This window comes from Schistocerca gregaria, chromosome 9 (assembly GCF_023897955.1).
Source record: "Schistocerca gregaria isolate iqSchGreg1 chromosome 9, iqSchGreg1.2, whole genome shotgun sequence".
In the NCBI taxonomy this organism is placed as follows: domain Eukaryota; kingdom Metazoa; phylum Arthropoda; class Insecta; order Orthoptera; family Acrididae; genus Schistocerca; species Schistocerca gregaria.
In genome coordinates, this window is record NC_064928.1 from 181,306,775 (window position 1) to 181,328,882 (window position 22,108).

The following is a 22,108-nucleotide window of genomic DNA, read 5'->3' on the forward strand; positions in this document are numbered from 1 at the left end:
CGCCTTCCCCACAATATTATCTATGCGGTCTTTACAACTGAAGTTGTTCGTAATTTTAACACCCAGGTACTTAGTTGAATTGACAGCCTTGAGAATTGTACTATTTATCGAGTAATCGAATTCCGACGGATTTCTTTTGGAACTCGTGTGGATCACCTCAGACTTTTCGTTATTTAGCGTCAACTGCCACCTGCCACACCATACAGCAATCTTTTCTAAATCGCTTTGCAACTGATACTGGTCTTCGTATGACCTTACTAGATGGTAAATTACAGCATCATCTGCGAACAACCTAAGAGAACTGTTCAGATTGTCACACAGGTCATTTCTATAGATCAGGAACAGCAGAGGTTCCAGGACGCTTCCCTGGGGAACACCTTATTTCACTTCAGTTATACTCGATGATTTGCCGTCTATTACTACGAACTGCGACCTTCCTGACAGGAAATCACGAATCCAGTTTCACAACTGAGAAGATACCCCATAGGCCCGCAGCTTGATTAGAAGTCGCTTGTGAGGAACGGTGTCAAAAGCTTTCCAGAAATCTAGATATACGGAATCAACTTGAGATCCCCTGTTGATAGCGGCCATTACTTCGTGCGAATAAAGAGCTAGCTGCGTTGCACAAGAACGATGTTTTCTGAAACCATGATTACATATCAATAGATCGTTCCCTTCGAGGTGAATACAATATATGCTCCAGAACCCTACTGCAAACCGACGTCAATGATATAGGTCTGTAGTTAAATGGATTTCGCCTACTACCCTTCTTAAACACTGGTGCGACCTGCGCAATTTTCCAATCTGTAGGTACAGATCTATCGGCGAGCGAGCGGTTGTATATGATTGCTAAGTAGGGAGCTATTGTATCAGCGTAATCTGAAAGGAACCTAATCGGTGTACAATCTTGAGCTGAAGACTTGCCCGTATCAAGCGATATGAGTTACTTCGCAACCCCTAAGGTATCTACTTCTAAGGAACTCATGCTAGCAGCTGTTCGTGTTTCAAATTCTGGAACATTCCATTCGTCTTCCCCGGTGAAGGAATTTCGGAAAACTGCGTTCAATAACTCCGCTTTAGCGGACAGCCGTCGGTAACAGCACCATCGGCACTGCGCAGCGAAGGTATTGACTGCGTCTTGCCGCTTGTGTACTTTACATACGACCAGAATTTCTTCGGATTTTTTACGAAATTTCGAGACAATGTTTCGTTGTGGAATCTATTAAAGGCATCTCGCATTGAAGTCCGTGCCAAATTTCGCGCGTCTGTAAATTTTAGCCAATCTTCGGTATTTCGCGTTCTTCTGAAGTTTGCTTGCTTTTTCCGTTGCCTCTGCAACAGCGTTCGGACCTTTTTTGTGTACCACGGGGGATCAGTTCCATCTCTTACCAGTTTATGAGGTATGAATCTCTCAATTGCTGTTTCTACTATATCTTTGAATTTGAGCCACATCTCATCTACATTTGCATAGTCAGTTCGGAAAGAATGGAGATTGTCTCTTAGGAAGGCTTCTAGTGACACTTTATCCGCTTTTTTAAATAAATTTATTTTGCGTTTTTTTCTGGCGGATTTGGAAGTATTGAGCCTAGGTACAATGACCTTGTGATCACTAATCCCTGTATCAGTCATGATGCTCTCTATTAGCTCTGGATTGTTTGTTGCTAAGAGGTCAAGTGTGGATCTCGGAACATTGACTTTCCTAACGAATTCCAAAGTGGAATGTCCCATGCATCTAGTTACAGCTAGTGTTGCGCGTTCAAAGTTTTAATTCCTGTCGTCCGGCCGTCATCGCGTCGGAAACTCTTTCACACGAATCAGCTTAGTACAAGTGACAGCACCGCCAATGCACACTGCCCTTTTATACCCTGTGTACGCGATACTACCTCCATCTGTGTATGGACATATCGATATCCCATGACTTTCGTCACCTCGGCGTAGATCTTCCTCCTCTCTTGTCTATTTGCTGTCGTCTGTGTAACCTTCAAATCAAAACATTTGTGAATATTTGTTTTTCCAAAATTAATAGAGTCCTCCAGTTTGCTAGTGTCAAATTCCACAGTGATGATGTTGACCGAGTGCTTGGTGTGTTGCAGGTTCCCTGACTGGTGAGTTCGAGCGCAACGTGCCGGGTCTGTGGGGTCGACGCTATGCCTGAACTCAGGACACCGGGGTGAGCAGCCGACACCTATAAGTGGACGCATTGTTGTCTGTGTGTGTGTGTGTGTGGTTTTCAGGCGCTAAACAGCGTGGTCATCAGCGCCCAAACGCATAGAAAAAACTAACACATGCTGTGAAGGGACGGAGACGGACAGCGAACAAGGAGAACGGCTAAAACACACAGACCTGACGCAGTTCAAAATCCTCACATACAGAGGCAAAACAAGAGGAGAAGAAACGCACTAAAAAGGAAAGGAAACACGAGGAAAAGAGAACAGAAATTGAAGTGAAACAAGTAGGTAATCGTGACTGAGGGCCTCTTACCTGAAACCTGGGTGAGCCAGTCACCCAGCAGCACATTAAAATCCTCTCTCTGAAATCCGAGGCAACAAATTGGACAGGACACAAAATCATAAGACCTTAACCACAGTCGTTGCGTCGTCTTGCAAAATAGAGGGCAAATCCGGTGGCAAAGAAGCCACCGCCCTCTGGTCAGAGAATAAAGGACAGTCAAGTAAAATGTGGCGGATAGTAATTTGGACGCCACAAGCACTGCAGATTGGGGGGTCCTCCCGCCGGAGTAAAAAACCGCGCGTTAAGGGACTGTGCCCGATGCGGAGGCGAGTCAGGAGAACCTCATCCCGCCTGCATGACTGGTGGGACGTACGCCATGGCCGCGTGGTGGCCTTGACCAGACGCAGCTTATTTCCACCGACTGTCAGCCACTCCTCTTCTCATTGACGCATAACACGAAAACGCAAAAGGGAAGTAACAGCATGGAGGGGGCGGCACATTCAACAACGTGAGAAAGGGAACATGCATCTTTGGCAGCCACATCCGCCAGTTGGTTTCCCCTAATACCCACGTGTCCCGGCACCCAGCAGAAAGAAACCTCCTTCCCCTGCCGTTGCAGGTGGAGTAGGGCATCGTGGATGTTCTGGACTACCGTATCCGCTGGGTACGAGTGTTGCACGGTCTGAAGGGTACTCAGGGAGTCAGAACAGATGAGAAACGTAAGACTGGGAACACATCTCATCTGCTCCAATGCCCTCAAGATCGCAAACAATTCGGCATCAAAGATGGTAAACGCTGCAGGAAGCCGTAACTTGACGACCCGATCAGGGAAAACAGCAGCACAACCAACAGAGTCCCCCTGTTTAGAGCCATTCGTGAATACTGGTACATGGTCGGGATGCTGGTTTAAAATATCGTAAAATAAGGAGGTGAAAACAAACGCAGGAGTGCAGCTCCTCCGGTACTCTGACAAGACTAAAAGGACGCTGGGCCTCTGGAGCAACCAGGGAGGCAGACAGGTAAAACCTTGGCGTTGGGGGGGCCACACGCTCCACACCAAGGGGCTCGAACAAATGCTTGGCACGAATCCCAAATGGTCTCGTTGCCCTGGGATGACTGGAAAAGAGACGTTCCATAGGCGGTCGGGCAACGGTAGGGTACGCAGGGGAGGTAGGACAGGCAAGGAAATGACACACCCGTCGCACCATGAGGAGTTTCCGCCGGATGGCGAGCGGCGGTTCCCCTGCCTCAGCACACAGGTGGGGATGGGACTGATACGGAAGGCACCAGTGGCCAGCCTGATACCCCATGCTTTTCTGATGACTTACGTAACATACGGCTTGCATACTAGGATAAGACAATTACTCCAGAATGAGATTTTCACTCTGCAGCGGAGTGTGCGCCGATATGAAACTTCCTGGCAGATTAAAACAGTGTGCCCGACCGAGACTCGAACTCGGGACCTTTGCCTTTCGCGGGCAAGTGCTCTACCAACTGAGCTAGCGAGGCACGACTCACGCCCGCTACTCACAGCTTTTCTTCTGCCAACACCTCGTCTCCTACTTTCCAAACTTTACAGAAGCTCTCCTGCGAACCATGCGTTCTGGAAACATCCCCCAGGCTGTGGCTAAGCCATGTTTTCGCAATATCCTTTCTTTCAGGAGTGCTAGTTCTGCATGGTTCGCAGGAGAGCTTCTGTAAAGTTTGTAAGCTAGGAGACGAGGTACCGGGCGTGAGTCGTGCTTCGATAGCTCAGTTGGCGGCGGTCAATTTAGCAATATCTCGGGTGCGTTGGCCGACGTACTAGCGCCCACTTCCATGCTGCCGTCAGTCAATGTGGGCCATATTTCACCGAAGCTGTCATATTTCAAGTATATATTTTTTTTTTGGGGGGGGGGGGGGGCTTAGCTATGTCAGAGATTCCTTCCCACCAACACGACTACCGACGACGCGGGATGTATACCAACTCTTACTGCGCCGGTGCCCCAGGAATACCCTGGAAAAGAAGTACCCAAACAAGAACTGGCGACAGATATGGCGCGTTATACGGAACGTTTACCTCCCAACGTCGGTATGCTCAACATGGTATGTGGTGGTAAATAGGAAGTTCGCAACGAGTCAACGGCGGCACGCGATTCATTTGGCAGACACTCCACTATGTTTAGGCTGCGCAACGGTGGACACTGATGAACATCGTTTAGCATGTAGTGGGACGGCTCCAGTGTGGCACTTGGCACAACAGATATTAGCGCTCCTGTTACGCTCCGCGCCTCACACAATTTCTTCAGACATACTTTTTTTCCCCCAAGAATCTTATTTTCCGGTCCAAAAAAAAAAAAAAAATGGTGGTGGGCTACGTGTATAACGAATCGCAAAAGGACAAAATGGATTTGTGGAATTTTCTCCTGGATGGACACACTAAGCTGCAACAGCATAAGAAATATAGGCCAGACTTCGCTAATTACTTGCGACTTGCATTTACCGACCCGCAGGCCAGATGGGGTGTGACGGGTAAGAAATGAGATAGACGAAGAAGCCGAGATAGATATCGATCACACTTACGGACCGTTAGTTAATTTCGACAAGACGACCCAGTTTTACACCAACGTCTGGAGAACGAGTCGATAGATGGCTCTCTTGCTCTATCGAACGTCGGGTCGTGAGCAGGTGTCGCCCCCGACACTAATTTCATTTCATTGCTGCAGGAGCATGTTTCTTTTGTATTTGTACTACCCGCAATGCTTTCATGTCTTTCATTTGGGCATTTTCAGTTTTATTCATTTCCTTAATTAATTAATTTTCTAATTAGCTACTATTTGTCAACATATGGACATTGTAGACACTATTTATGCGGTAGTAAGAGAAAATGTATGTCAGCATTAAAAAAAAAAAAAAGTTGGTAGAGCACTTGCCCGCGAAAGGCAAAGGTCCCGAGTTCGAGTCTCGGTCGGGCACACAGTTTTAATCTGCCAGGAAGTTCGAAGACAATTACTATTCTCAATGGAGTTATAAATTTTATTGCAATCAAATAGGAAACTTACAAGAATATCATTTTTCGACACACTCTCCTTGCCTTTCTAACGCACTTGGTCCATCGTTGTACAAACTTTCCGATGCCCTCGTAAAAGAAGGTTCTCGGTTGAGCTGCCAGCCAGGAATGCACCACTTCTCTCACTGCTTCGTTCGAGGCAAATCGAAGGCCCCTTAATGCCTGTTTGGGTGGACCAAACAAGTGATAGTCAGAAGGGGCGAGATCGGGACTGTATGGAGGATGATCCAGTACTTGAATGCTGAAAGTTTTAAACATGGCTGCTTGGTTCAGTGACCGTTTCTAAATTAAAATTGAAATAAATGAGCACTCGGTCACAATTATATTTATAGTCTTATTGACCAGATTTCAACTAGAGTCCGTTGCAACCTGTAGCTGTAGAGGTACGAGCACCCCATAGTGGCCTTCACGCATTCCTTTTTATATATTTTGTAACTTAAGCCAGTCTGGCCTGTTAATTATTTTATATGTGACATGTAAGTACTGCCTCTGCCTTTTATTATTAGTCAGTACTCACACTTTTCGTATAAAAAATGTCTTTTCCCATAAATTTGTAACTATGTTATAGGCAGTTGTAATTGTTTTAATTCTGATAAAGGTACTTTTAGAAGTGTTGAAACCTGGTCAATAAGACTATAAATACACTCCTGGAAATTGAAATAAGAACACCGTGAATTCATTGTCCCAGGAAGGGGAAACTTTATTGACACATTCCTGGGGTCAGATACATCACATGATCACACTGACAGAACCACAGGCACATAGACACAGGCAACAGAGCATGCACAATGTCGGCACTAGTACAGTGTATATCCACCTTTCGCAGCAATGCAGGCTGCTATTCTCCCATGGAGACGATCGTAGAGATGCTGGATGTAGTCCTGTGGAACAGCTTGCCTTGCCATTTCCACCTGGCGCCTCAGTTGGACCAGCGTTCGTGCTGGACGTGCAGACCGCCTGAGACGACGCTTCATCCAGTCCCAAACATGCTCAATGGGGGACAGATCCGGAGATCTTGCTGGCCAGGGTAGTTGACGTACACCTTCTAGAGCACGTTGGGTGGCACGGGATACATGCGGACGTGCATTGTCCTGTTGGAACAGCAAGTTCCCTTGCCGGTCTAGGAATGGTAGAACGATGGGTTCGATGACGGTTTGGATGTACCGTGCACTATTCAGTGTCCCCTCGACGATCACCAGAGGTGTACGGCCAGTGTAGGAGATCGCTCCCCACACCATGATGCCGGGTGTTGGCCCTGTGTGCCTCGGTCGTATGCAGTCCTGATTGTGGCGCTCACCTGCACGGCGCCAAACACGCATACGACCATCATTGGCACCAAGGCAGAAGCGACTCTCATCGCTGAAGACGACACGTCTCCATTCGTCCCTCCATTCACGCCTATCGCGACACCACTGGAGGCGGGCTGCAGGATGTTGGGGCGTAAGCGGAAGATGGCCTAACGGTGTGCGGGACCGTAGCCCAGCTTCATGGAGACGGTTGCGAATGGTCCTCGCCGATACCCCAGGAGCAACAGTGTCCCTAATTTGCTGGGAAGTGGCGGTGTGGTCCCCTACGGCACTGCGTAGGATCCTACGGTCTTGGCGTGCATCCGTGCGTCGCTGCGGTCCGGTCCCAGGTCGACGGCCATTTGAACCATTTGTTTCAATTTTAACTTGAAATCTGAATTTCTGGAGAGTTTCAGCAGTGTGGGCATCAGTATGCGGACGGGCGTTGTCGTCCAACAACAAAACACTTTTTTAACACCAATCCTCGGTGTTTGCTTCTCACTGTAACGTACATTGTTTATTGTTGTGCGCCTTTCCTCATAATGTTCCAGTACTGGACCTCGTGCGTTCCAAAAAACCATAAGCATCAGTTTTCCTGCAGACGGTTGGCTGTTGACCTTCCTCTTCCGCGACGAATTTGGATGTTTCCATTCTATTCTCTGCCGTTCACTCTTCGGCTCGTAATGATGGATCCGCTTCGTCACCAGTAATGATCCTGTCTAAGAAGTTGTCTCCTTCTTTGCCAAATGTTCTTCTGCAGATGTCCAAGCGCGTTTGTTAATGCAACTGTGTGAGTTGTTTTATGAAACCCAAGTCTGTTGTCGATGATTTCGTAGGCAGAACCGTGAGAAATTTGCAGGCGATGTGGCACTTCGTCAACAGTTAATCGTCTGTCTCATAGAATCATTTCACGTGAACGCTCAATGGCTTCTTCATTTGTGGCGGTAAATGGTTGTCCGGATCCTTCATCGGGGGTAACACTTGTGCGACCATTTCGGAACTTTTCAATCCACTCGTAGACACTCCGTCCTGGCAAAACAGTGTTCCCGTACTCTACCGAACGTTTTCGATGGATTTCGGCCCCTGATACGCTTTCCGCACACAAATAACGGATCACTGTACGTTGCTCTTCTTTGTTACTAATAGACAGCGGAGCAGCCATGACTAACAGCACGACAGCGATAGCGAAACTAGCTTACCAGCTTGAAAATTGCAAAGATATAACAACAAATAAACAAAGCATACATCATCAACGTATCGAGAGGTTGCAACAATGGAAAATTGTACTGAAATGCAGGAGGATCTGCAGCGAATTGACGCATGGTGCACGGAATGTCAATTGAATCTCAATGTAGACAAGTGTAATGTGATGCGTATACATAGAAAGAAAGGTCCCTTATCATTTAGCTACAAAATAGCAGGTCAGCAACTGGAAGCAGTTAATTCCATAAATTATCTGGGAGTACGCATTAGGAGTGATTTAAAATGGAATGATCATATAAAGTTGATCGTCGGTAAAGCAGATGCCAGACTGAGATTCGTTGGAAGAATCCTAAGGAAATGCAATCCGACAACAAAGGAAGTAGGTTACAGTACGCTTGTTCGCCCACTGCTTGAATACTGCTCAGCGGTGTGGGATCCGCGCCAGATGGGGTTGATGGAGAAGATAGAGAGTATCCAACGGAGAGCAGCGGGCTTCGTTACAGGATCATTTAGTAATCGCGAAAGGGTTACGGAGATGATAGATAAACTCCAGTGGAAGACTCTGCAGGAGAGACGCTCAGTAGCTCCGTACGGGCTTTTGTTAAAGTTTCGAGAACATACCTTCACCGAAGAGTCAAGCAGTATATTGCTCCCTCCTACGTCTATCTCGCGAAGAGACCATGAGGATAAAATCAGAGAGATTAGAGCCCACACAGAAGCATACCGACAATCCTTCTTTCCACGTACAATACGAGACTGGAATAGAAGGGAGAACCGATAGAGGTACTCAGGGTACCCTCCGCCACACACCGTCAGGTGGCTTGCGGAGTATGGATGTAGATGTAGATGTAGAACACGACAGTACCACCAAAATAGACTGAAATATAACTAAATTGCGTGTAGTAATTGACTTGGACTCGTATAACTTAAAAAAAAAAAGGTTCAAATGGCTCTGAGCACTATGCGACTTAACATCTCTGGTCATCAGTCGCCTAGAACTTAGAACTAATTAAACCGAACTGACCTAAGGATATCACACACATCCATGCCCGAGGCAGGATTCGAACCTGCGACCGTGGCAGTCGCGCGGTTCCGGACTGAGCGCCTAGAACCGCGAGACGTATAACTTCAGCTTCAGCAGCTGTTAACGCGGCGACCACCAATGCCGCTTTATACATAACAAAACTGTCCGCTCACAGAAAAGAGCAGTGAGTTGGTCCCACGGCTTGGATGTGTAGTTTATCTCAGGAATGTAATTGCTGTCCCACCAGCGCTATCAACACTGTATTCTACCACGCGCGCAACGTACAAGTTGATGGGGCGGTTAATGTTGTGGTCCTCATTCCAAAGACTTGTCTGACGCAGCTCTCCACGTTAGTGTATCCTGTGCGAGCTTCTTCACCTCTCCACCACTGCTGCAGTACACTACATTTCAACCTGCTTCCCATACTCAAGCGTTCGTCTCCATCTTCAATTTTTACCCCCAGTACTTCGCTGCATTACTAAATCGCCGATTGCTTGATGTCTCAGGATGTGCTCTACAAACCGATCACTTCTTTTAGTCGATGCAGTAACTCCTCATTAGTCGTCCTATCTACACACCTAATCTTCATCATTATTGTGTAGCACAACATCTCAAATCCCTCTATTTCCTTTCTTGTGTGAACTGTTTATCGTCCACCTTTCACTTGCTTACAAGGCAACACTACAGACAAAATTCCACAGTCTTCGTAGCATTTAAACAAATTTCTCTTTTTTTCATAATCGGTTTTCTTCGTAGTGACAATCCCTGATTAAGGTCGTCTGTACTGAGCTCACTGTCACTTATTTTCTTCCCCAAATAAAGAATCCCATCTACTACTAGTAGTGTCTCAGAGAAAAAACTTAAAACTGAAAAAAATTAACAAATCAAACAAATTAATGAAAGTAAAAAATATATGGGGTTGTCCAGAAAGTAACTTCAGATCGGTCGCGAAATGGAAACCACAGTGAAAACCAGAAACGTTTTATTTGTAACAGTTAGGTACACCTTCCGCCTACTTCTCTACATAGTCACCGCTCCAACTTCGAATGTTGTCGTAGTGTTGTATCAACTTTCCAATATCCTCGTCATAGGAAACAGCCGCCTGCGCTTTTGGCCAGTTATCTGCACTGGTCTGCAGCTCGTTTTCTCTGGAAAAATTTTGCCTTCATAGCCAACGGTTCTTGTGAGCAGGGATGAGACTCAAGGGGAGCCAATTACGGACTGTATTGTGGGTGATCAAACCCTTCTCATCGGAAACGCTGCTGCAGTAGCGTCTTCATTGCCCCTGCAGTGTGCGACCGAGAATTGGCACGAAGAAGGAACTGCTCGACAGTTGCGTTACGTGGGCTCCATGACACAGGCGAAATCTCTAACCAGGCCCTTACACTTGGTGGCAGACGCTATTTCCTACGCATCTTTACGTGCTCACTGTTCACTCAAAACTGAAAGCGACGCGACACGATCGACGGGCATACTAGATACACTGCCCCACACCTCTGTGCAAAGCTTTACCGGATTTTCCCAGTGGTTTCCATTTCGCAGCCGATCGGAACTTACTTTCTGGACAACCCTAGTATATCTAATATGGTCTGGTCAGAAAGTCATGTCACCCCCTTTTTTAAGTCATTATGTGTATCTATTTACACTCTTGGAAATTGAAATGAGAACACCGTGAATTCATTGTCCCAGGAAGGGGAAACTTTATTGACACATTCCTGGGGTCAGATACATCACATGATCACACTGACAGAACCACAGGCACATAGACACAGGCAACAGAGCATGCACAATGTCGGCACTAGTACAGTGTATGTCCACCTTTCGCAGCAATGCAGGCTGCTATTCTCCCATGGAGACGATCGTAGAGATGCTGGATGTAGTCCTGTGGAACGGCTTGCCATGCCATTTCCACCTGGCGCCTCAGTTGGACCAGCGTTCGTGCTGGACGTGCAGACCGCGTGAGACGACGCTTCATCTAGTCCCAAACATGCTCAATGGGGGACAGATCCGGAGATCTTGCGGGCCAGGGAAGTTGACTTACACCTTCTAGAGCACGTTGGGTGGCACGGGATACATGCGGACGTGCATTGTCCTGTTAGAACAGCAAGTTCCCTTGCCGGTCTAGGAATGGTAGAACGATGGGTTCGATGACGTTTTGGATGTACCGTGCACTATTCAGTGGCCCCTCGACGATCACCAGAGGTGTACGGCCAGTGTAGGAGATCGCTCCCCACACCATGATGCCGGGTGTTGGCCCTGTGTGCCTCGGTCGTATGCAGTCCTGATTGTGGCGCTCACCTGCACGGTGCCAAACACGCATACGACCATCATTGGCACCAAGGCAGAAGCGACTCTCATCGCTGAAGACGACACGTCTCCATTCGTCCCTCCATTCACGCCTGTCGCTACACCACTGGAGGCGGGCTGCACGATGTTGGGGCGTGAGCGGAAGATGGCCTAACGGTGTGCGGGACCGTAGCCCAGCTTCATGGAGACGGTTGCGAATGGTCCTCGCCGATACCCCAGGAGCAACAGTGTCCCTAATTTGCTGGGAAGTGGCGGTGCGGTCCCCTACGGCACTGCGTAGGATCCTACGGTATTGGCGTGCATCCGTGCGTCGCTGCGGTCCGGTCCCAGGTCGACGGGCACGTGCACATTCCGCCGACCACTGGCGACAACATCGATGTACTGTGGAGACCTCACGCCCCACGTGTTGAGCAATTCGGCGGTATGTCCACCCGGCCTCCCGCATGCCCACTATACGCCCTCGCTCAAAGTCCGTCAACTGCACATACGGTTCACGACCACGCTGTCGCGGCATGCTACCAGCGTTAAAGACTGCGATGGAGCTCCGTATGCCACGGCAAACTGGCTGACACTGACGGCGGCGGTGCACAAATGGTGCGCAGCTAGCGCCATTCGACGGCCAACACCGCGCTCCTCGTGTGTCCGCTGTGCCGTGCGTGTGATCATTGCTTGTACAGCCCTCTCGCAGTGTCCGGAGCAAGTATGGTGGGTCTGACACACCGGTGTCAATGTGTTCTTTTTTCCATTTCCAGGAGTGTATTTAATTATTTCTTTCTTTCGAACATGTCCTAGCAGATGTGTGAAAAATGTTGATACTTTACGCTCTGCTTGTTCGGTGATCCAGATTATCAGTGCCAACACCGGCCGAAATGCACGCGTTTAGCTCACGCAGGCCGGCGTGAGGAGGGAAGAACTATACTGATGTGAGATCTGGAACATGACAAGGAATAAGAATTCAGAAAGCGCATGTAATTATTTTGATACTTAACTTTAATCCATTAATGATGAACGTCGCTCTTGACGGTACATGATTCACAATATTATCTGTTCAGACTAGTAACTGAATATGGCGCCTTGCTAGTCGTAGCAAATGACGTAGCTGAAGGCTATGCTAAACTGTCGTGTCTGCAAATGAGAGCGTATGTAGACAGTGAACCATCGCTAGCAAAGTCGGCTGTACAACTGGGGCAAGTGCTAGTGTGTCTCTCTAGAATAGAGCTGCCGTGTGGCGGCGCTCGGTCTGCAATCACTGATAGTGGCGACACGCTGGTCCGACGTATACTAACGGACCGCGGCCAGTTTAAAGCTTACCACCTAGCAAGTGTGGTGTCTGGCGGTGACACCACAGCTGCTAAATTTGTTGTCGTGTTAATGGTCAACGTGCCATCGCTCCATCCAAAATGGATTCGCTTATGAAGAGTTTCTGTTGCCATCGCAGTATCGTTCGCTTTGGCGGGGCTTCTTTATGCGATAGTGACGCAAAATCGCGTAGCAAATCTCTTATGGCTTTACCGGCGTGTGCACGTTCATGAGCCCATGCACTTCCCAGAGCATGTTCTCCCGTACTGTAGGTACTTGAGTTCTCCATATGAAAAGAAAGAAAAGCTATATGGAGTATAAATACACTAATCAACCGGAACATTATGACCACCGACCTATTGTTGATACAAACCCGTTCAGGCGATAGGCGCTTCACCTGACAAGTAAAGACTGCTAGTTAGACTCACGCACGGTGCATGTAGCATCAGTGAGCCTGCTGTTCGTGTGTAGAATAGAGAGGGCGCCAGATCTACACTCCTGGAAATGGAAAAAAGAACACATTGACACCGGTGTGTCAGACCCACCATACTTGCTCCGGACACTGCGAAAGGGCTGTACAAGCAATGATCACACGCACGGCACGGCGGACACACAAGGATCCGCGGTGTTGGCCGTTGAATGGCGCCGCCGTCAGTGTCAGCCAGTTTGCCGTGGCATACGGAGCTCCATCGCAGTCTTTAACACTGGTACCATTCCGCGACAGCGTGGACGTGAACCGTATGTGCAGTTGACGGATCTTGAGCGAGGGCGTATAGTGGGCATGCGGGAGGCCGGGTGGACGTACCGCCGAATTGCTCAACACGTGGGGCGTGAGGTCTCCACAGTACATCGATGTTGTCGCCAGTGGTCGGCGGAAGGTGCACGTGCCCGTCGACCTGGGACCAGACTGCAACGACGCACGGATGCACGCCAAGACCGTAGGATCCTACGCAGTGCCGTAGGGGACCGCACCGCCACTTCCCAGCAAATTAGGGACACTGTTGCTCCTGGGGTATCGGCGAGGACCATTCTCAACCGTCTCCATGAAGCTGGGCTACGGTCCCGCACACCGTTAGGCCGTCTTCCGCTCACGCCCCAACATCGTGCAGCCCGCCTCCAGTAGTGTCGCGACAGGCGCGAATGGAGGAACGAATGGAGACGTGTCGTCTTCAGCGATGAGAGTCGCTTCTGCCTTGGTGCCAATGATGGTCGTATGCGTGTTTGGCGCCATGCAGGTGAGCGCCACAATCAGGACTGCATACGACCGAGGCACACAGAGCCAACACCCGGCATCATGGTGTGGGGAGCGATCTCCTACACTGGCCGTACACCTCTGGTGATCGTCGAGGGGACACTGAATAGTGCACGGTACATCCAAACCGTCATCGAACCCATCGTTCTACCATTCCTAGACCGGCAAGGGAACTTGCTGTTCCAACAGGACAATGCACGTCCGCATGTATCCCGTGCCACCCCAACGTGCTCTAGAAGGTGTAAGTCAACTACCCTGGCCCGCAAGATCTCCGGATCTGTCCCCCATTGAGCATGTTTGGGACTGGATGAAGCGTCGTCTCACGCGGTCTGCACGTCCAGCACGAACGCTGGTCCAACTGAGGCGCCAGGTGGAAATGGCATGGCAAGCCGTTCCACAGGACTACATCCAGCATCTCTACGATCGTCTCCATGGGAGAATAGCAGCCTGCATTGCTGCGAAAGGTGGATATACACTGTGTTAGTGCCGACATTGTGCATGCTCTGTTGCCTGTGTCTATGTGCCTGTGGTTCTGTCAGTGTGATCATGTGATGTATCTGACCCCAGGAATGTGTCAATAAAGTTTCCCCTTCCTGGGACAATGAATTCACGGTGTTCTTATTTCAATTTCCAGGAGTGTACATGAGTTTGACCGAGGGCAGATTGTGATGGCCCTGAGGCTGGGCACAAGTATTTCGGAAACTGCACGACTTGTCGGGTGTTGGAAGAGCCCTGTGATGAGTGTTTTCAACATGTGGCGAAACCAAGGTGAAACCGCGACCAGACGTCGTGAGGTTGGGCGGGCACCCCTCATTACAGATGTCAGACGTCGTAGGCTGGGCAGACTGGTCAAACAGGACAGGCGGCGAACTGTGGCGGAGCTGACATCAGACGCCAGGGGGGGAGGGGGGGGGGGGGGGTTGGACGTCAAACGGGCCGACGTGGAGCAGGAGAGGCACCACAGGACATTTTAATTTCCACTGTCCATACTTTCACAAGTAAATTCATAAAACTTTGTCAGCATGACCAGGAAGGATTCAGGATTCACACTCGTACCAGCGGAAGTGCAAAAACATAGCAAAATAACTTTTTTTACGTGTGAAATTTCATCATTTTTGCTGCATTTGTTGCTATAGGTACACTTTCCTTCATAAGTAAGAGATATTTTTCGATGAATTTTGCACAGCATACAAACCATACCTACAAGTGTCTGAAACTCTAGAATCTATTTAATTTGTGACAAAGTGAATGAGCCGCCGAAACGCTTTGTGCTAATAGCATATTAGTAACAAGTGGCTGTTGCAACACACATTAATTCATAAATTCAGATAATGTTGTGCCTCTTAGCATACCGTACAGGCACAGTAACCGAAATTTTCGCTACGTGCTACCTCTCCTAGTGCTGCCAGCTGTGTATTACCAAGTACACTACTGGCCATTAAAATTGCTACACCAAGAGGATGACGTGCTACAGACGCGAAATTTAACCGACAGGAAGAAGATGCTGTGATATGCAAATGATTAGCTTTTCAGAGCATTCACACAAGGTTGGCGCCGGTGGCGACACCTACAACGTGCTGACATGAGGAAAGTTTCCAACCGATTTCTCATACACAAACAGCAGTTGAATGGCGTTGCCTGCTGAAACGTTGTTGTGATGCATCGTGTAAGGAGGAGAAATGCGTACCATCACTTTGATAAAGGTCGAATTGTAGTCTATCGCGATTGCGGTTTATCGTATCGCTAACCAGCTGTTCGCGTTCGTCGAGATCCAATAACTGTTAGCACAATATGAAAACGTCTGGTCAATGGTGGCCGAGCAACTGGCTCGTCACAATACGCCAGTCACTACTCTCACTGAACTGCGGTATGATGTTGAAGCAGCATGAGCAGTCATCCAAGCTCTGTTTGACTCAATGCCCAGGCGTATCAACGCCGTTATTACGGCCAGAGGTGGTTGTTCTGGGTACTGATTTCGCAGGATCCATGCACCCAAACTGCGTGAAAATGTAATGACATGTCAGTTCTAGTATAATATATTTGTCCAATGAATACCCGTTTATCATCTGCATTTGTTCTTGGTGTAGCAATTTTAATGGCCAGTAGTGTATATGGCTGTGCGCCTTAAGACTTCGGGTATCGTGTGAGACTAGAGAAGGGTGCCGGTTTAACGAGAGCTGGCGTTAAGACAGGGACGGGGGGTGCGCGCAGGAAATTGGATTTAACGTCGTAAGGTTCGGCTAACAGCCGGGGAGGCGGTTTCGAATTCTCCGTCGTCGCTTAGTGGTCGGGGCGTCTCGGATACTGCTTTATGACACAAAGACAGAGGGAAGGGAAAGGGAAAGGGTTGCAGCGGAGTTTGCGCGCCCTCCCACGACAGGCGATGGCTGCCAGAGGAAGGCAGCACTCACTGGCTGTCGCCCCAGGGGGACCCGCCGTTCGCCGCGCCATGGCACAGTCGAGACTTCAGAGGGTGAAATAAGGGGTGTTACAGAGAGTAACGGGGATTCGCGCTTTTCTTACACAATCTTTATTTATTCATCAGCGTCAGCTTTGTCCCCTTCGCAGTAATCCCCACCCCCCACTCCCTCAGATATAATTGACTTGCGGCAGCGCATTTTCCAATCTAGGAAGCCCTTCTGGAACTCAGTTTCCTTTATAGTGTTCTGCGGCTTTAGTGATTGTTTTTATCTCATCAGTGATAGAAAAACGACATCACATCCCTTCACGGTTCTCTTCAGATTCTACATCTACATATATACTCCGCTAGCCACCAAGCGGTGTGTGGCGGAGGGCACAATTCGCACCAAAGTCATATTTCTCCCCCTCTGTTCCACTCGCGGATCGCGCGAGGGAATAACGACTGTCTGAGCGCCTCAGTACGAGCTCTAATTTCCATTAGCTTTGACGGGTGATCATTACGCTATTTTAAAGTTGGTGGTAATAATATATGCTCTACATCCTCGGCGAAGATCGTATTTCGGAGTTTAGTGAGCAGCCCCTTCCGTTTAGCGCGTCGTCTATCTGCAAGTGTAGTCCACTTCAAAATTTCTATGAGATTTGTAACGCTCTCGCGATGGCTCAATGTAGCAGTCACGAGTATTGCCGCTCTTCTTTGGACGTTCTCAATCTCTTGAATCAGACCCAACTGGTAAGGGTCCCATACAGACGAACAATAATCTAAGACTGGACGAACTAACGTATTGTAAGCTATTTCCTTTGTTGAAGGACTGCATCGCTTCAGGATTCTACCAATAAACCGCGATCTAGAGTTCGCCTTATCCGTTACTTATGTAGTCTGATCATTCCATTTGAGATCATTTCGAATAGTTACACGGAAATACTTGACTGATGTTACCGTTTCCAATGACTGATCATTTATTTTGTACTCGTACATTAATAGGGATTTTCGCCTTGTTATATGCAGTAGATTACACTTACAAATATTGATATATAACTGCCCGTCATTACACCACGTATTTATTTTCTGCAAATCCTCATTGATTTCTTCACAACTTTTGTGTGATACTACTTTCCTGTAGACGACAGCATCATAGGAAAACAGTCTAATGCCGCTGTCAGTACCATCAACCAGATCGTTTATGTAAACTGTAAAAAGCAGCGGACCTATTACGCTGCCCTGGAGCACACCTGAAGTTACGCTTGTTTCTGTTGAAGTCACCCCGTTCAGGACGACAAACTGCTCCCTGTCTGTCAGAAAACTTTCTATCGAACCGCATATGTCGTCGGATAGACAGTAAGCGCGCACTTTTTGGAGCAAGCGACAGTTCGGAACTGAGTCAAACGCCTTTCGAAAGTCGACAAATATGGCATCAACCTGGGAGCCGTTATCTAGAGCCTGTTGTATATCTAGCACAAATAGGGCCAGCTGTGTCTCGCATGATCGCAGTTTCCTAAAACGTACTGGTTTCTCCAGATGAGCTTAGCTGTGTCTAGCAAGTTAATTATGTTTGCACACAAAATTCATGATTCTACAACATATCGATGTCAGTGAAATTGGTCGGTAATTATATGCATCCGATTTTCTACCCTTTTTATAGATTTCTATGATCTGGGCCTTCTTCCAGTCCCGTGGAACTTTCCGCCATTCCAATGATCTCTGATAGATGATGGATAAGAATGGTGCTATATTTGTAGCATAGTCAACATATAATCTTACTGGGATACCGTCTGGGCCAGATGACTTCCTGGCGACTACGTATCTTAACTGTTTTATAATCCCAGATACACTAAACACTATGTCCGCCATCCTTTCGTTTGTTCGATAGTTGAAAGGGGGAATGGTGCTGCAGTCCTCTACCGTAAACGAGTTTTTGTAAGCAAGGTTTAGAATTTGGGCCTTCTGTTCATCATCAACAGTTACATTACCCGTACTGTCAGCAAGAGAAGGTATTGAATTATCTGTAGCGTTCATATATTTTACGTACGACCATAATTTTTTGGAGTTATTTTTAGAATCTGCAGATAAAATATTGCTTCCAAATTATTTAAAAGAATCTCTCATTGGCCTTCTGACAGCTGCTTTCATTTCGCGTAATTTGTTAGCGGGGCAGTGACTACGTTCAAAACGGCTGTGCAAAATTCTCTGCTTTCTCAGCAACATCCTAATATGTTTGCTGTACCAAGGCGGATCCTTTCCCTCCCCTACACTTTTGCTAGGCACATACTTCTCTAGTACATGGTGGACAATACCTTTCAATTCCGACCAAAGATGCTCAATAATTTTGTGTCCCGCGGTGAATGCTTGGAGCTGACTATGAAGATATTCATAAATGACACTTTCATTTCATTTACCAAACAAGAAAACTCTACGCTGTTTCTTTGGTTTTTCCTGCAACTTCCACTGACATAGAAGCCACAACGACATAACGGTCGCTAATACCTTCTTCTAGATAAACTTCCTCAAAAAGATCAGGTCTGTTTGTCGCCAAGATATCTAATATGTTCGCATCTCGAGTTGGTTTTCTAACCAACTGCTCAAGGTTGTATGTTGAGAGCGCTCCTAGAAATAGGAGAAAGAAGTCGCAGGGCACCAAATCCGACTAATATGGTGGCTGAGGCAACGAACCGGTTTTGTTTTTGGCAAAGAATCATGAACAAGCATTGATGTGTGAGAGGGAGCATCATCGTGACGCGGTTTTGCACGAGTGGTTTTGCGAGAATTTTGGCCGCTGTCTTCAGGTTGATTTATACAGACGGCGGATAACTTGCAGCTAGTATCCCTTATTGACCGCACGACCACAAGCCAGGTACTCATGATGCACTATCCCGCTGCACTCGGAGAAAACGGTGGAAAGAACCTTCACATGTTACCGAATTTTTTCCGGTCTTAGCTCTTCAGGTAGTTCCCGTTGTTACGACTAGCCTTTGTTTGGACGTCATACCCGCATACCCCCCCCCCCCCCCCCCCCTGCACATACACACACACACACACACACACACACACACACACACACACACACGGAAAAGTGGTAAAAAGTGGTTCAAATGGCTCTGAGCACTATGGGACAACTGCTGAAGTGATCAGTCCTCTAGAACTTACGTTAGTTACATTTAAGTAGTTCTAAGGACATCACACACATCCATGCCCGAGGCAAGGGTCCAACCTGCGACCGTAGCGGTCGCAAGGTTCGAGACTGTAGCGTCTAGATTTGCTCGGCCACCCCGGCCGGCCCGCAAAACCCATTTTTCATCTAAATTTATACCCCGCAAGCCACCCAACGGTGTGTTGCGGAGGGCACTTTACGTGACACTGTCATTTCCTCCCATTAATGTTCCGTCGCGTATGGTTTGCGGGAAGAACGGCTGCCGGAAAGCCTCCGTGCGCGCTCGTATCTCTCTCTAAACTTAAATTCGTGATCTCCTCGGGAGGTATAAGCAGGGGGAAGCAATATATTCGATACCTCATCCAGAAACGCACCCTCTAGAAACCTGGACAGCGAGCTGCACCGCGACGCAGAACGCCTCTCTTGCAGAGTCTGCCACATGAGTTTGCTAAACATCTCCGTAACGCTATCACGGTTACCAAATAACCCTGTGACGAAACGCGCCGCTGTTCTTTGGATCTTCTCTATCTCCTGCCAACCCGACCTGGTTCGGATCCCACACGAGCAATACTCGAGTATAGGTCGAACGAGTGTTTTGTAAGCCACCTCCTTTGTTGATGGACTACATTTTCTAAGGACTCTCCCAATGAATCTCAACCTGGCACCCGCCTTACCAACAATTAATTTTATATGATCATTCCACCTCAAATCGTTCCGTACTCATACTCCCAGATATGTTACAGAAGTAACTGCTACCAGTGTTTGTTCCTCTATCATATAATCATACAATAAAGTATGCTTCTTTCTATGTATGCGCAATACATTACATTTGTCTATGTTAAGGGTCAGTTGCTACTCCCTGCACCAAGTGCCTTCCGCTGAAAATCTTCCTGCATTTCGCTGCAATTTTCTAATGCTGCAACTTCTTTGTATACTACAGCATCATCCGCAAAAAACCGCATGGAACTTCCGACACTATCTACTATGTCATTTATATATATTGTGAAAAGCAATGGTCCCATAACACTCCCCTGTGGCACACCAGAGGTTACTTTAACATCTGTAGACGTCTTTCCATTGATAACAACATGCTGTGTTCTCTTTGGTAAATACTCTTCAATCAAGCCACACAGCTGGTCTGATATTCCGTAGGCTCTTACTTTTTTTTCGTCCCTTGCTATAACTTCTTCAGAAGTTGTAGATCGTTGTCGACTTGCCAGCAGTTCCTGAGTGATGTCTACGCCTCGTCGGGTTTGCTCGAAACTCAACGATTTCGAAACAAACATTGCTGCTGACGTTCCATCCCCGAAACATACTAAAAATTTCTTGGCATGAGCCTAAGGATATGCCGACTCATCACTCATCAATCCCTCTGAGGGTGATTCGGCGATTTTCCAGAACCATTTTCTTCGCTTCCTCCACATTCTCATCACTAATAGATGTACCAGGGCGTCGGTGGGCGGTCGTCTTCTTCAACGTCTTTCGACCCTCTTCGAAACTTTTTAACCAGTCTTAAACTCTTATCATACTCATAGTAGATTCGTCAAAAGCCACAGTCAACATTTCGAATGCGGTGATGCACTTGATTCCATTTTCCAAGCAAAATTTAATGCAGATACTTTGATCCATTTTTATCGAAAGTAAAAATTCGCCGAGAACGCGAAAACACACATAATCTTTCCGGCTGTCACCAATAAATTAAATACTCAAAACGTACACCAACAAGACAAAAAAAAATAAGTTTTATTGGAGATCGGTTGTATAATGCTTGCGAAATTGAAAAATAAACCCGTCATCTTTAGATAACGCCTTGTAGGTGCAAAGAGTCGACAGTTTCATAGAAAATGACACTTGATCAGTAAACGCGCGCGGCGTTAACTGCGCAAACTGATACGCGTGCTCCGTGTTCAAATATAAACTCATATTGGTTTTTTCCTTTCCGTTCTCTTGCGGAAGTACGTGGCATCAATACTGACAAAAGAAGCATTTAAAATCTTATTAAAACTATATTTTATTAAAACAAATCTTACATAATTTACAGTAACTGAAAATAAAAGAAAAACACACAAATTCCAGTATTTCAGTTTTTTGTTTGAATTTTGCTTTCATACTTCAGCAGCACCAATGCATTCCAGATAGGCAATGTCTACCATAAAAACACACAAAGCATAAAAATTCGGAGCGCCACAAGCAAAGCGCAAAGGCACATACGCCACAGTGACAGTTTTTTGTTTAAAGGCACCCTCGTTAACGTCGCTAAATACCTCGCGATCTGGCGGTAATTTGACCGTAAACCACTAAGCATTTTTTTGAAAGCTGCAATCTGAATAATTATTTGTCAGTTCGCGAAGTATTTTAGAACGTTACCAAGGTAGCTTTCTAACTAAAAAGTGTGACTGGTATACGTGCCTTTGCGCGTTGTTCATGGCGCTTCGAATGTTTGTGCTATGAATGTCTCTCTGATAGATATTATCCTCGGGAATGCGTTGGGGGAAATATAAAAGCAAACATCAGACCAAAAATTGAAATACCTCTACTATAATTTTTATGGTTTTCATTTTCAGTTACTTTTAATTATATAAGACTTGTAATGATAAAATCTAGTTTTAATAAGATTTGGAGTGCTTATTTTTTTTCTCAATGTTGATATGACTTACTTCCGTGGGGAAA

At 47.2% G+C, this 22,108-nt stretch overlaps 1 protein-coding gene across 1 annotated transcript in view; it reads left to right on the forward strand.

Moving 5' to 3' along the window:
• Nucleotides 1–2,090: 2,090 nt before the first annotated feature.
• Nucleotides 2,091–22,108, forward strand: part of LOC126291490 (uncharacterized) — a 103,399-nt gene continuing 83,381 nt past the window's right edge. The window contains exon 1 of the mRNA XM_049984998.1: nt 2,091–2,170. The gene's annotated coding sequence lies outside the window, so the exon portion shown is untranslated. The remainder of the gene's footprint in view (nt 2,171–22,108) is intronic.